This window comes from Triturus cristatus, chromosome 6 (assembly GCF_964204655.1).
Source record: "Triturus cristatus chromosome 6, aTriCri1.1, whole genome shotgun sequence".
NCBI lineage: Eukaryota > Metazoa > Chordata > Amphibia > Caudata > Salamandridae > Triturus > Triturus cristatus.
In genome coordinates this window covers 1,042,856,231-1,042,871,386 of record NC_140589.1, presented here as the reverse complement: position 1 = coordinate 1,042,871,386, position 15,156 = coordinate 1,042,856,231, and the positions used below count along the sequence as shown (strand labels likewise).

General features: G+C 48.2%; 1 pseudogene; it reads left to right on the top strand.

Annotated features, from left to right (window-relative positions):
* Positions 1–13,861: 13,861 nt before the first annotated feature.
* LOC146820959 (5.8S ribosomal RNA) lies at positions 13,862–13,988 on the top strand (annotated as a pseudogene; the record flags this gene model as incomplete).
* Positions 13,989–15,156: the final 1,168 nt, after the last annotated feature.

The following is a 15,156-nucleotide window of genomic DNA, read 5'->3' as shown; positions in this document are numbered from 1 at the left end:
GTGGATTAAAAATCATGTATTTTGTTTTGAGAGTATTTATTTCTAAGCCCCGCTCGAGGCAAAATGTCTCAAAACCATCCAGCACTCGTTGAATGCCCATCGGAGACTTCGAGAGTAGTAGGGTATCATCTGCGAACATAATCGCAGGAACCCGACATCCAGCAAGCTTAGGGGCATCACTAATTACGACCTCATTCAGATGTGTAAATACTCTGTTGACATAGAGGCAGAAGAGGGTGGGAGCCAAAACACACCCCTGTCTGACTCCCCTGTCAACGGGAAATCTAGATGTTAAAGCACCGTTTTTCCCAAACCTAACCTGTGCGAAATTTCTCCTGTGCAGCCGGATAATCATGTTCAATAGGGGAACGGGAATGCCCAGTTGTAACAGGACAGACCATAGTTTGGCCCTGGGAACCAGGTCAAATGCCGCACGTAGGTCCACAAAGACAGTATATAACGAGCCACCCTCCGCTTTAACAGTTTTCCAAAATAGCAGGGTCAGGCGGAAAATCTGGTCCGTAGTAGACACGTTCTTCCTGAACCCAGCCTGGTAAGGGCTTAGAATGGAGGACTCTTCTATCCGGTCCCTAAGGCGATCTAAGATCAGCCTTGCAACATTTTTTTGAGGTACATCAATAAGGCTGATAGGCCTGTAATTTGCTGGGAGGAGAGGTGAGCCCTTCTTAAAGATTGGGACTATCTTAGCTCCCAGCCATGTACTGAGTATCGCAATACCCCTCTGGACTGCATTAAATAGAGCCGTTAGATAAGGGGCCCAAACCTTAGGTTCATGTTTGAAGAGGTCACCAGGGAGTTTATCCAGCCCAGGCGCTTTGCCGGCTGGAAGTTTAGATAATATCACAAGGACCTCTTCTTCCCTAAACTCATCCATATGTAGATCAGTGGTAGAATTAAACGGTACTACCCCCTGCTCCATATCATAGGTAGAATGGTCGCCTCCATAGAGGGAGGAAAAGTGATCTTCCCAGACGTTAGCAGCGATGTTGGGTACAATCGCCGGTAGAGGATCCGACGATCCCGTGTTAACAATTTGCCAAAACTTCCGGGAGTCTTTTGATTTTAATGCAAAAGTTAAATTTGCCCAATTGTCACTATCCCACTCCATCTTGGCATGATATATTAGTTGCTTATATTCTATTCGTTTTTGTCTTAGTAGCGCCTTGTTATTATTAAGCTCCACGGCTTTGAGAAGTTCTGTTTTTAACTTCCTACAGGCAGTGTTATACCAAGTAGGTCTGTTGCCTCTCCTTCTCTCTTTGGGCGCTATGGGATTAAGAACATCAGCCAAAATAACAGTTAATTCCAGATTTAGACCCCCCAATTTTTTATATGTTTCGGGAGTGGGATGCTGCAGCGTTAAGGAACCAATTGCTTCCAATACCGGGATTACCAGCTCATAAAGTTCTGCCACTGACGCTGGATAAGTAACTAATTTTTCCCACCTGACCCTACGCCTATTGCTAGATAGGCACCTGGGGTCTAGGTCATCATTTGGGTTACATAAGCCTTCGGGGTTGCCCGGGGATAGAAATTCTAGCATCAACGGATTGTGGTCACTATCTTCCCTAGTTTCTATCCTGAAATCAATGACTTTATCCCATGCGCAACTTTCAACAAATATATAATCCAAGCGTGACTCTTGCCCGGGCTTGTTGAAAGTGCACTTGGAGGGGGTATCTGATTTTGAACGGCCATTGCATGCCCTAATTGAATGCTTTAAAGTTAGGGCCATAATTTGGACGGCCAAAGGTGCTCAAGACCTGGGTGAAGGGCCCACTACTGGGGGAATTTTCCAATACTCGTCCTCCTCTACGATACCACTATCCGTCAATCCCAAAAGCGGCTCAAAATGACAGTTAAAATCACCCCCAGCAAAAGAATAGTGCCCTGAGGAATCGTATTTAAAAATATAGAAAGCTCTTCAATGGTTCCAGACTCCGATGCAATGTTCACAGGTCTTGAATAAACATTAACCAAAGCAAGCCTGGAATCATTCGGCCATTCTAAAATCACACACTGGAGATCCTCTGATGTCGTGTTCAAAACCCTGGCTCGGCAGCCCAAGTGGGAGCGCACCCAGATTATTAAGCCCCCAGATGGTCTACCCTTGCCGGGACTGAGAATGAAACAAAGCCACTCCGATGGTGTTCCTCCCTAGCCCAAGTTTCCTGAAAGAGGCATATATCATTCCTATCTATGAACGAGCCCCACTCAGGACACATTATTTTATTACCTATTCCTGCTAAATTCCACGACAAAATTTTACCCAACCCTTTGGAATTAGTATAGGTTACGGAGTTGGATAGCCTTGCCTTCTTACCACCCCTATCTGTGTCCCTCGCTTTCTTTTTACGACACAGCCCCCTCCCTATTACCTCGTAATTGAAGGGAACTAGCCACAGACCCACTAGCAGGCGTCACAATAGCAGTAGGGGGGGGGGCACAATACTGGAATCAATAGTAGCCAATATAGAATCTCTATTCGATCCAGGGCAGCGCCCGGAATCGGGCTAAATAGTTACTACCAAGTGGTCCCTATTGGATGCGTGATTAGGTGATGTAGTACACCTATCAGGTGTAGTTGCATTCGCTATGTGGCCAAGGGACGATCTTTTAGCACTATCAATACCCTGGGAGAGGCGACGTTCCAGAATAGTGATCTCATTTGATATCAAAGAATTAGCTCGGATCAAAAAGCAGTCCATCATTGCACTGGACGAATGAGCTTTACTTCTTGTCTCCCTGGCCGTCATAATCCTAAGTATGCGACGGTAATATGTCCCTGAAATAGCAAAATGTTACACAAGTACCTCAGTTAGAAAAAACCCAAGAGGGATGGCCCGGTCCGGTCTCACACGGTCTGTAACAGGCTAGAATGGGCCCGCCCTTGGCACGGGATCCGCCCGTGCGCGTCCCGCGTTGCGTTTGTGTGCTGATGACGTGATATCCGTCCAGGGAGGGGACGGGTTCGTGAGGGAAGAGGCTGCAGCTGTGGTGGTACGGTGCTGCTGGTTCTCGCAGTCCTTCACGTGTTCTCTGCCCCAAAAGCAACAACAGGGCTCCCTCGAGCGGCTCCCGCGAAGCGGGGGCCGCGAGCCGTATAAAGTGTCCAGGCAGGGGGCGGGTTCGTGAGGGAAGAGGCTGCATCTGTGGTGGTACGGTGCTGCTGGTCCTCACAGTCCTTCACGTGTTCTCTGCCCCAAAAGCAACAACAGGGCTCCCTCGAGCGGCACGTGCGAAGTGGGGGCCGCGAGCCGTATAAAGTGTCCAGGCAGGGGGCGGGTTCGTGAGGGAAGTGGCTGCAGCTGTGGTGGTACGTGCTGCTGGTCCTCGCAGTCCTTCACGTGTTCTCTGCGAGCCGTATAAAGTGTCCAGGCAGGGGGCGGGTTCGTGAGGGAAGAGGCTGCAGCTGTGGTGGTACGGTGCTGCTGGTCCTCGCAGTCCTTCACGTGTTCTCTGCCCCAAAAGCAACAACAGGGCTCTCTCGAGCGGCACCACAAGACTTCCCCCTCCGTCGAGGTCCCATGTTCATACCTGTCTTTATGCTTGAACTATCACTGTCCAGCTTCCTACCTTGAGCTTAAATACAGGTCCTGTGGTAACTGTTGAGAGGGCGGGGGGGGGTCAAAAAGTGCGCAAGTGTATTGTTTGTGTGCAAGAAAAATTCATGGCGTCTCATAGGGATTTGTTTAAGTATCAGTATTTCAACATTTCAAAATATTTCCTATTATGATAAGACTTTAAGGTGTATACTATAGTGAGCAAGCAAGCCTGTCGATAATTACACACCATCACAAATTATAGACTGACCAGACAGGGACTGAGCTTCCTAAAACCATTCTTAGCGAGGATGGTGTGGGATCACCTGCGCAATTACATCCACTAAGAGGTGAGATTCTTAGTCTACGAGAATGTATGAGCATGCTGGTCAAAGTTCTAAATGAGAAATTGGCAAGTTATCAGCCATGGTAGTACATATTAGTAATACCCTTGATGTTAAAAAGAACAAATCATTCTCATTATATAAACAAATTCCAGCCCCACATGTGGTTAAAATAGCTTACCCAATTAATGGAAACGATCCCAGAATGGAACAGACTACTTACAAAAATAATGCTAGAGGGGTACTGATCGAAGGGAGATCCATATTTAAGCAGAAAGTAACATCAGCCACATATATAGCACCTCGTCCAAAGAACTGAACTCGTTCAGAAATCCAAATAACATCAAACCTAATGAGACCCAGAGTAAGTCACAGTGCTTAATTTGTAAAACAATAAGTGGCGGGGCTCTCATCAGGAGACCACTGCAGCTTGCCACACCCGTTGCCTTTGCCAGAGCTGACAATGACAGCACCAACACACTCCTAACCATCACCCTCTTAAACGTGTGACAATTCCAAGCCCCCAAAGCTATAAAAACAGCCTGGATGGTAGATATTGGTCATTTATTTATTGTGTATTGAATTAATAAACAGTTTTTGTCCTTATCTCTAAATTCGACTGACAGTGGCACAATGTGCGAACTGTCATAAGAGCCGGTGCTGACAATTAAGTGCTGGTGCCAAGCACCGGAAGCCACCGGCTCAAATTAAGCACTGGTAAGTCATATAATATTTACATGACAAATGTCCCTAAATAACTGCGAGGAACTAGAGAAACTCATGAATCATAAGTCAACAAAGCAATTCATTGTTTAAGCTATATTAGGGGATGCAGATCAATAATTAGGGATGACATTTTGCATGCCACTTTCCTCAGGGATACGGACACTCATTTTGACTGCATATCACTAATCACATTTTCGCAGAAGGGCTAATCGCATTAGAGCTGAGGTTCCGATCTGACATAAAGCCACAAATAAGACTTAAGCTTAATGCCCCTAATTTTTCAATAGAAGCTAAGGAAGCTCTGTCTCGTAAATCTCTTTGACCCCAACAATGTTCTCTTAACTCAGTTGAGTACTCTAACTTGTCTGAGATTGACTGACTACAGGGATATTTGGGGGGCACAACAATCACCATTATATTGACACAGAGAGATTTTGACACTTTAGTAATGCCCCAGGAAGAAGCCTCCAGGGAAGTCAGAGGGTGAAAACAGAGTAACTATATGTCAATTGAGAAAGATGCCCTTGTATTTGAAGGCCGGGCTTGATCTCCATGTTCGTATAATGTAGAAAGTGGGGAGACTGGATGACTTTTGTAAGATTAATCTCTTGGAATCTGGCGGGAGTTAGAGCAAAGCTTTCAGACCTTGAATGGGGAAAGTTTATTGATTATCATCATATCATCCTCCTACGGGAGACTTGGTCCGTGGTCCTGGTATTCGGAAGTGGTTTTATTAAATTTTGACCATCGAGGTCGGGAAGAGCCTCAGGAGGTTTACTGATCTGGCAGAGGTTGGATGTGTTTTCAACAGCGAAAGTAGTTCCATCGCATAGTAGTGCTTTATTTGGGCTAGAAATTAAAACAAATACTCCAAAGGGGGTGAGATATATCGCTATTTTTAATACTTATGTCATATCGGAACCTCCAAATAGCCAATCTCCTATAGTGGACCATCTCTCAGACACGTTGAAACATTTAAATCGAAATACCTTCAAATCTTTTGCAGGAGATTGTAACATGGGACTTACTAATAAACAAATGAACTTCAACCAATCACAGCAAATTCTTGATTAATCAACTAGATCGAGGACGATCCCTGAGCAAGCTGCATTGAAACTGACTGCGGTGGCAGCGCAGCTGTAAGACTTAATTGTAGAACATGACCTAAGGTTAGTCAACGGCAAAACTAGATCGGATTCCCCCCTCCCCAACCCCCCCGACTCCCCCCAGTCCAACTTTCAAAAGAGGCCCTATTATTAGTATTGTCGATTACATGCTGCTGGATTAGGTACTTTGGCCTTTTCGGTGGATATGACTGTAATACCAATACCAAGACCGGACAGCGACCATCAAGCTCTGAGTGCCAGATTTTCAAATTCTATTTTTATGAGTTTAAATTTGTCATCTGTAATCTTTAAAAAGCTGTTGAGGCAGTTAACAACAGGAGAAATGTTAAATGGGAAAATATATCGCCTAGCTCTGCTGTACAAACACTATTATATGAGAGATTTGTGGAAAATGTATATTCAAGAGCTAGAACAGAAATGATTAAGTCAGAAATTGTCACTGTGCATTGCAACTAATGAATCAATAGATGCCCCTCTTTGAAAAAGTTGGTAAAAGGGAGAGCCTCCTTCAAAAAACCACACTCAGCTGGTTCAGTAAAGAATGTCAGCTTGCAAAAAGCTGACTATTAAAGGCTATAGGGTAGGGTAGCCAGACTGAATTAATTTCCTAGGAAAGGTTATTAAAATATCTTGACTAAAGATAAAAGTAGCTGGGAGGCAGTACAGTGGACAGAACTCACTAATGCACTTGAGAATAAGAAAATTAAGGTTTTCTGGAAGCTAGTGGGAGCTGGCACACAGGAAATTGATAATCACTTAGAAGCAGTAGTGCAGCCAGACAAGTGGGTTGATCGTTTCAGGGCTCTCTATAGTGAATGGGGTCAAGAAAAGAACAAGGATGAGAATGAGGGAGTGGAGATCTTACTAGAGCAAGTAAATTCAGTAACTATTGAAGGGGGAGGGGACACAACAAAGAGGCAGCCCTCATATTTTACTCTGATTGAAATGGAGAAGGCCTTAAAACAAATGACGGAAAGACCCCTTGGCTGGATGGGTGTACCTGGTGATTTATTCCTGTCACATCCTGAAGTGTGGGTCCCTTACCTCAACCTTCTGAGCAGTGCTATTATGAGGGGAAATAATATTCCATCTACCTGGCTTGGTGCTGCCATAATCCCAAGCTTCAAAAAAGGAAATAGAGACTTGCCCTTCAACAATAAACCCATAAGTTGTTTGGATAATAGCCCAAAAATATTCTGTAGGCAAGTCGTGGCAAGGCTACAAATTTGGGTCTCAGATAAATATATTTTAGAGGATACGCAGGCAGGCTTTAGGAAAAAAGTCAGCACCCTCAAACAGGTTTTTTGCTTTGTTACTGTGCTGGAAGTATGTCACCCTGAAGAGGGATCACTTTAATGTTGCATTTATTGACCTGTGGTTGGCCTTTGACCTGGCACCAAGAGATAACTTATGAAAGGTACTGGATGCTTATGGGATACCTGGAGATCTTATCTGGATTTTAACAGTCCTTCATCCTAATACTTTTGCAAGGGTGAGGTGGAATTTGGGTGGTGACCTAACTGATAAGATCCCTATCAGATGGGGAGTAAAGCAGGCATGCGTACTTCCCCCGACCCTCTTTAGTCTCTATATTAACGGGGCAGTTGAATGGTTATCCGGATGTATGCTTGACACACCCAAGTTAGCAGGAGTACCAGTCCCAATCTTAATGCTCGCAGACAATTCTTTGCTTATTTCTAGAACTCCCATGGGCCTTCAATCGGAACTGGACTCCTTTGCTGCTTTCTGCAAAAAGAGAGACCTTTAAATAAATCGATCAAAAACATAATGTATGGGGATAAATTCACACAGATCCTTTAGAGCTAGAATGGAGATTGAATGCTCGCTGATTGAACAGGTCAAACACTTTGACTACTTAGGAATAAGATTGTCGGATAATATGACCCGGGGACATCAAATTGAGAGGAGTAAAATAGCTCTTAACCAGACTGCACTCCAGATTGATAGAGCCACAGCAGTGGCGGCAGCCATCATAGGGTACTCTGATGCGACTGTTCTTACAACTGTAGAGAACACATTTATTAGGGGCCTGCTGAATTTACCATCCAGCACACCCCTTGTTCCTCTGAGGCTCGATCTAGCTCTAAACCCAATCTATTTGGTGTCTCTTTTAAAGCCAATGCTATACTGGGTGCTGGTATTGTCAACCCTGGAATGAGTTGACTCCCTTTAGGGACTCTTTACTAGATCGGATCTCTTGTGATAAAAAAGTCCATACCCCATGGCTGAAAAATATTAAGAAGCAGTGTGAACTGCTGAAAATGGGAGCACTATGGACAGAAGTTGTCAATAGCGTTAACCAGAAAGTGAAGAAAGCATACTGGGAAAACGCCATGCTGCAGATCTGGTTTGACCATATAGATGAGACCCTGAGTGGGCAGTTCTTGAACTAAAAATGTTCACCTAGGTTTGAGGTTTAGATGGATAGATTTTATCCTCTATTACCAAAGCATTTGTATGTGCAGTTTAGGTTTGGTACATTACCCCTAATATCATTAACATCCAAGTCCGACAAATCAGGCTGCTGCCCAGAACACTGCCCTTATTGCCCACTGGAAAAAGAATCGTTAGACCATTTTCTCCTGTTTTGCCCCAGCTACTCACTGCCGCGTAAGAAGGGGAGGGGATAAAGCACCACTGGAAGGCTTTAAGAATTCTAAAAAGTGACCTGAAGGAATCAATAGTCTTCGCAGTGGCACGTTACCCTCAGCAAGCATAGAATATTAGCTTGAAAGGGCTGCCTTCGGGGATGCCTTAAACACATATGAACATTTAAGGTCTAAATTGTATACATGTATTTATTTCAAACTCCTGTGCATAAGTGGGTCGAGATGGTTGATTGAGTAGTTTCTAATGCTTATAAATCATAGATCAGTCTATCTCCATCCGAAGACAAATTTCATCATGTGTATTTGTGTTCTTGTACTTATGCGTTTATAATCATTTAGCCTGAAGCCCTGTATGTACAGTGCTGCTATTTTGGTCCCCACATTTTGACATCTACTGTGTTTCTATGAGACAGTAAAGGTATTTTATTATGTTTTAGTTCATAGAACAATCTTATAGTGACATATACAAGATACTAGGGCTCACATAATCTCCTTCTGGTCTGGAGAACCTAGGTAGGATAACAGGCCCTTTTTAGCCCACTTTTAGGTCTTCGCTGCTATTGGTTTTACTTGTTTAATTGGGAGGATGGATTGATAATGTGGGCTATCACTTGGTAATAGCTTTATCCTCGACAATTGTTCTTGTGTTTTATAATGTATGCATTTTATTATGTATTTTAACTTATTTTATCATGTATTGTATTGCATGTTGCACTTTTATGGTCATTCTACTGAAATAACATTGATTGATTGATTGATACTGCAATATTTTGCTACCAGACAAGAATTTATTGGGAGGCCTTTTCCCCATTTGTACTGGGGCTCACAGCACCCTAGCTTCCCTGCTGACTTGAAAAATACAGTCCAGTTACCAAGGTGGAAGTTGGTTACTCATTCTGGGGCATTGTGGTTGAATAATAATACCCAAGACAACAGGAGATTCCTAGGCAAGAAACGACTGCAAAAAAAAGCTAAAATTAGGTCACCAAAAATCAAGACCGTTCCATGCTACTCACTTTAATATATGTGGAAAGTAATGTTAGTTAACTAAGTGCCTGTTGACTCAAACTAGTTTTTGTTGGTCGCAGCATAACTATGACTCTACCTATACAGTTCGCAAAAAGACTGGTATGTCCCTTTGAGCAGAACCATGTGGTGGAACTTCTTGTCCTAATTTAAGAGGTCACAGCATTATTTACAATGGATATGCATCAAGTACAATTAACAGTAGAAAAGCAATATTTATTTATAAAGCATTTTATTAATCATTAAATGACATACCTGCAGTCATCGAGGTTAAAACATGTGACAATTGTTTGGCTGAATGTTAACATGATTCAAGGCATTACACACGTGTTGCACAGTAAGTTCACAAAGTCTATGTGTCATCAACATGCTCTGTGGTCTTTGTAAGACTTGGCACACAGTGCACTCATAGTTATCCTCTCATGGAGACATCAAATAAGTTCCTATTTTTTATTATCCATCTTACCTAATTCCCATCATATTCATCAAGGTCTCCCACATCTTTTTTGTGTTTGCCAGGACATTGTGGCTCTGATACACCATCTGTTTAACATCCATTCATGAGTCCATACCCTTGGCCAATTTCTACGTCATTGGCACCATGAGGCAACCCCATTTCTGGTCGCTAACTCTACTTCCCCATATACCCTTCTCAATAACTTTTTATTAGGGCAGTGTGCACAGTTGGACTTGGTGCAAGAAAAAGGCCTTGGTACCGAAATGAACCAAATAGTCAAAAAAGTGGCCCACATTTACAGATCGGGTAGTTTTGAACTCATAGACATGTTAGATGGATATTTTGAAAGGTATGGGCGATGACATGCTTTTGTGTTTGCTACAGGCAATACTCATGGTAATAGCAGGGAAATAAATAGAAAAACCCGCCCACCAGGCCATAATACAAGCTCACAAACTGCTAAAAAAACTGCTAAACAAATGGCTTACAGAACAGCCCATGTAGGCCAGTCCAACCCTGGCAGTGATTCTCAAACTGTGGGTAGCTATCCACGGGTGTCTAGTTGGCTTTTTGGCCCCGGGGGCAAATTGGGTGCAATCGCCCCCTTCTGCCTTCTGCTCTTGAGGAGGGGCAAAAAGACTGTCACCATATGCCAGTAGCAGGCAGCCTCCATCACAACATATTTGTTTTAATAGATTCTGGTGTCTAGTGGGCTTACTGCACTCCGGGGAGGAAGATCAGGAGTATTTACCATCATCTGCCCCCAAGGGGTGGTGGAAAGTATTTCTGTCCTCTTGTTGGGGTGGTAGCCCCCACCCCTGTATTTAAAAAAAAAAGTACTGTGTTGTCTAGTGCACTTTCCGCCTCCTGTGGCAATCCCCACACAGGGATCCACTAGGTAGAGGTAGCATTGGAAAGTGGAGATTCTCCCCCTTCCAACATTACCTTCCCTAAGAGAATCAGTGTTTGGGGCGCTGAGATATGTTTCGAGCACTGATTCAGTGAAAGTAAAACAAGCCCATCGACTCTGCAATGACGTCAGTGCACACTGCACGCTGATCATCATTACAGTAAAAAAAAAAACAGGCTGCTTGAGAAGCAGCCCGAGCTAAAAATATATACCTCCCCACTGTCCACCAAAGGCTGACACCTGCACTGGGGAGGTGGCGCGGTCGTCGGCCACACTTATAGGGTTAAATGCAATCATTATTTTAGTATCAGGTCTCCCGCGTTTTACTATCTCCTCCTTGGTCCTGGCAGCTGCCTTTTCCTTTGTGTTTTTGGCCTTTTTCCTGGGTGCCCGAGCCCACTGGGCACCCAGGCGTAGGTAGGGCAGTGGGGGCAGCTCAGTGATCCCACTCCCGAATGCGTCGCTGGCTCGACACTCACGCATGTACCTCAGGTGCGGCTCACAGGAGCGGGCACTTAATTGGCTGCTCCCTGTTGGGAGCAGCCTGCCTCCCACTCACAGCGGGAGTAACCATTTGTGTCTGGGTCTCTTTGGCCTTTGTTCTGGGTCTCTGGGTTGGGGTCCCAGGAAACGCTGTTCTTCTTGGGGAGGCTTTCACCAGGGAAAACCTACCAGACCCAGACAGTTCTGAAAGCTAGACACGCGGTGGTGTGCTTCATGTGGATCCCACGCATTTTCTTACCTACAATGCCCTGCAAACCACAAACTTTGGCTAAAAACACACACTTTCTTCACATGCTCTGGGATCCACAAATTTCCTATCATCCTGTATTCCCCTGGGCCTCCTGATAACAATGGTACCTTACATGGGTGAGTGAGCCAAGCGATCTTGACACAAAAGGACCTAAAGTACTACATGGTGAGATCAGCAATAGGGGTAGCTACAGGATTTGGGGACATGCTCAGTTGCCACCCATGGAAACCTACAAACCACAGACAGTTTTGAAAACTAGACAACCAGGGAATTACAGGGTGTTGGGCCCTAAATGGATCCCATGAGGTTTTCTTACCTGCAATGCCCTGCAAACCTCAAATGCTGCCTAATATCACACATTTTGCTTATATTTCTGTGATGAAATCTTCCAGAATCGGCAGAAAACCACAAAAATCATACCACCCAGCGTTACCCCACTTGTTCAAATTAAAATACTGTACCATTTGTGTAGCTGGGATTAGTGCCCGCAACAGTAAAGGATCAAACCATGGCCCCTGGACCCGGCCGGTGTTCCTGGAACCAGACGAGCAAGGGAGGCCAACCCAGGACTATGGGACCCCAGGCCAGAGGAGGTGCTCCTCAGGGCCATCAGGGACCCCAGCCGGAGCTCCTGAACCCAGCCAAGCTGGGGAAGGCCTGACCGGGCCATGATGGACCTCCCCCATCCCAGGCCCATGGCGTAGTGGGAGGACAGAGCCCAGGGTTGGAGCGTCGGCCTCTGGGCGCAGTCGGAGCTCCCGGGCCCAGACATGCAGGGGAGGACTGTCTAGACCCGATGGAGCCCGTCCCGGGCACTTTGCCACGCGGCAGAGTTGGATGATGGTGCCTCGGATGAGGGGGGTTGCATGGTTCTAGCCCTTTTGGTCTCCTGCTGAGATCCACCAGCCCGCGAGGGGATTCCGGTGTACCCTGTGCCAAGTAATCCGGAGGAAGGCTACCCCTCTTTCTGGTAACCCGTGCGCACCGAGTGACAGCGGGTACCCACAGCGGCCACACGCCCGGCCTTCCTGGAGCCCTGGCTCGGCTCACAGGCTATGAACGAGCCCTCATCGGGACTCCCAGGGAAGCCCGGCAATCTGGTAGCGCCATTGGAAAGCATTGGGCGCGACCAGATAGCCAAGGGGCTGTGCGTGAACAGATGGTCTGGCCCGAAGGACGGCAATCGGCCTCCCTGCGCCTTAATGGGAGGGCTCCCAACTGCCCTTGGAGGGCTCGGGGCACTGCGTCCCGGGGGTCAGAGACCCCAGCTGGGCATCACGCACAGGACTGCTAATGGGGGTCCCCCAGGCACCTTGACACACTGGCGGAGCATAGGAGGCCTGCCGGACCACCTTTCCAGGCCCACAGCGGCAGGCCCAGGTGGGCAGAGCCCAGGAAGGCGGAGCACCCCCCCAGGGCCTCCTGACCCAACCGGAACTCCCAGGCCTGGACACACAAGGAAGGCCACCCCAGGCCCATGGGACCCATCCCGGGTACTCTGCCATGCGGCTGGCCCGAGGACAGAGCCCAGGATGGGGAGGGGGACCTCCTCCTGCCCTCCCTAGGGTCCCGGGGACCCTCAGCTGTCCGTAAAAGGGGGGTGCTCCTGCACCCTAGGGCCTGCTAGAGCCCAAGCCCAAGGCACGGCCAGCACTTCTGAGCCAAGCCAGGGGAGCCTCCCCGGGCTGGATGGACCCTCCTGTCCTGGGCACCCGGACCCTCGGCTGGCCGCAGGATGGGGGCTCCTGAATCACAGGGCCCGCCGGAGCTCATGCCCCAGTCCCTGCTTCTAACCACAGCCAGGCCAGGGAAGCCACCCCGGGCCTGATGGACCCCCCCCTATCCTGAGCACCCGGACCCTCGGCTGGCTGCAGGATGGGGGCTCCCGCACCCCAGGGTCCATTGAATCCCAGGGCCTGGGTCCGGGCCCTGCTTATGAACCCAGCCTGGCCTAGGGGAGCCTCCCTGGGCCTGATGGACTCCCAGAACCATGATGGGCCACACGGAGGTGTACGTGCATGGTGCTTGGCTGGCGGTGTGTATGTGTGGCGGAAGGGACCGGTGACTGTGGGGCAGCCTGCGCCCATCACTCCAGGAGCCCCCCTAGCCTGCAACTGGGGTGGGGGACACCCGGGCCAAGCGCCTGGTAACACTTTTTTCCCAACAGTGCAGTCTGACTCCCAGAGTGGAAGCCTTGAATGGGGCACCGGGCCGTCTCATTACATGGGTGGTGGATGGAGAGACGGATGGATGGACGGACAGACAACGTCACCTTCCTCCTGCCTCTCCTGCTGGTTTGCGAACGTTTTCGAAAAGTTGCCTCTGACTCTTGACGGTGGATCACTTGGCTTGCACGTCATTGAAGAACGCAGCTAGCTGCAAGAATTAGTGTGAATTGCAATACACATTGATCAAGAACACTCTTCCGGGGCTACGCTTGTCATAGGGTCACTCGAGCGTCAATCATCCTGAAACTTCCATGGGACGCAGCTGAGGCCGTCGCAGGGTAGCTCCGCTTCCCTTCGTCTCCCCACAAGGTCATACCTCCCTGATCACCCGTGGCAGGATCCCTCACCCAGTCCTGTCGCAGTGGTACAGGGCCGGCATGCCTAGCCTTGCCTCCTACCGTGGCGGTGAGCAGCTGGCTGACGGCCGGTCTGCCTCGGGCCTATCCTGGGGCACCTGGCTGCGTGCCACACTTGACTCTCTGTGGTGTCCCACTGGCTGTCCGTGCGCACCTCGGGGGCACCCACCTCTGTGGCCAGCTTTATGGGGAGGGTGAACTCCCCTCCTGCCAGCTGGGCCTGCGGGCGCTCGCCTGCCCCCACAGGCCTTGGTCTTCTGATCCAGGGAAACAAGGCGCGCAGCCATGATTCCGGCCCCTGGGCTCGACTTTCCAACCACGACCTCAGATCAGATGTGGCGACCCACTGAATTTAAGCATATTACGAAGCGGAGGAAAAGTAACTAGCCAGGATTCCCCCAGTAATGGCGAGTGAAGAGGAAAGAGACCAATGCCGAATCTCCACCTGGTTGAGGGTTTGGCAAATGTGGCGTACAGAAGACTGACTCCCCAGCGTCACTCAGGGGGCCCAAGTCCTTCAGATCGAGGCTCACCCCGCAGATAGTGTTAGGCCGCTAGCGGCCCCCAGTGTGCCCGGATCGGGTCTTCTCGTAGTCAGGTTGCTTGGGAATGCTGCCCAAAGCGGGTGTTTAACTTCATCTAAGGCTAAATATGGACTCAAGACCAATAGCCAGCAAGTACCGTAAGGGAAAGATGAAAAGAACTTTGAAGAGAGAGTTCAAGAGGGTGTGAAACCGTCAAGAGGTAAACGGGTGGGGTCCGCGCAGTCCGCTGGAGAATTCAACACGGCAGGAAGGCCAGTGGCCCCGGACGCTGGGTCCTCTCCACGGGACCAGCTCCCAGGGGCAACCGGCCTCGGCAGGGCACATTTCTTCCATGGTGGTGTGCCGCGAGCGGCTCCGAGTTGGCTGGGAAGGCTTCGAGTGGCAGGTGGCCCTCCTCTCCGGCGGAGGGTGTTACAGCCCCCTGGCAGAAGCTTCGCAATGTCCGGAGGGCCAAGGGAGATTTGACCACCTCCACACCCTTCCCTGTCAC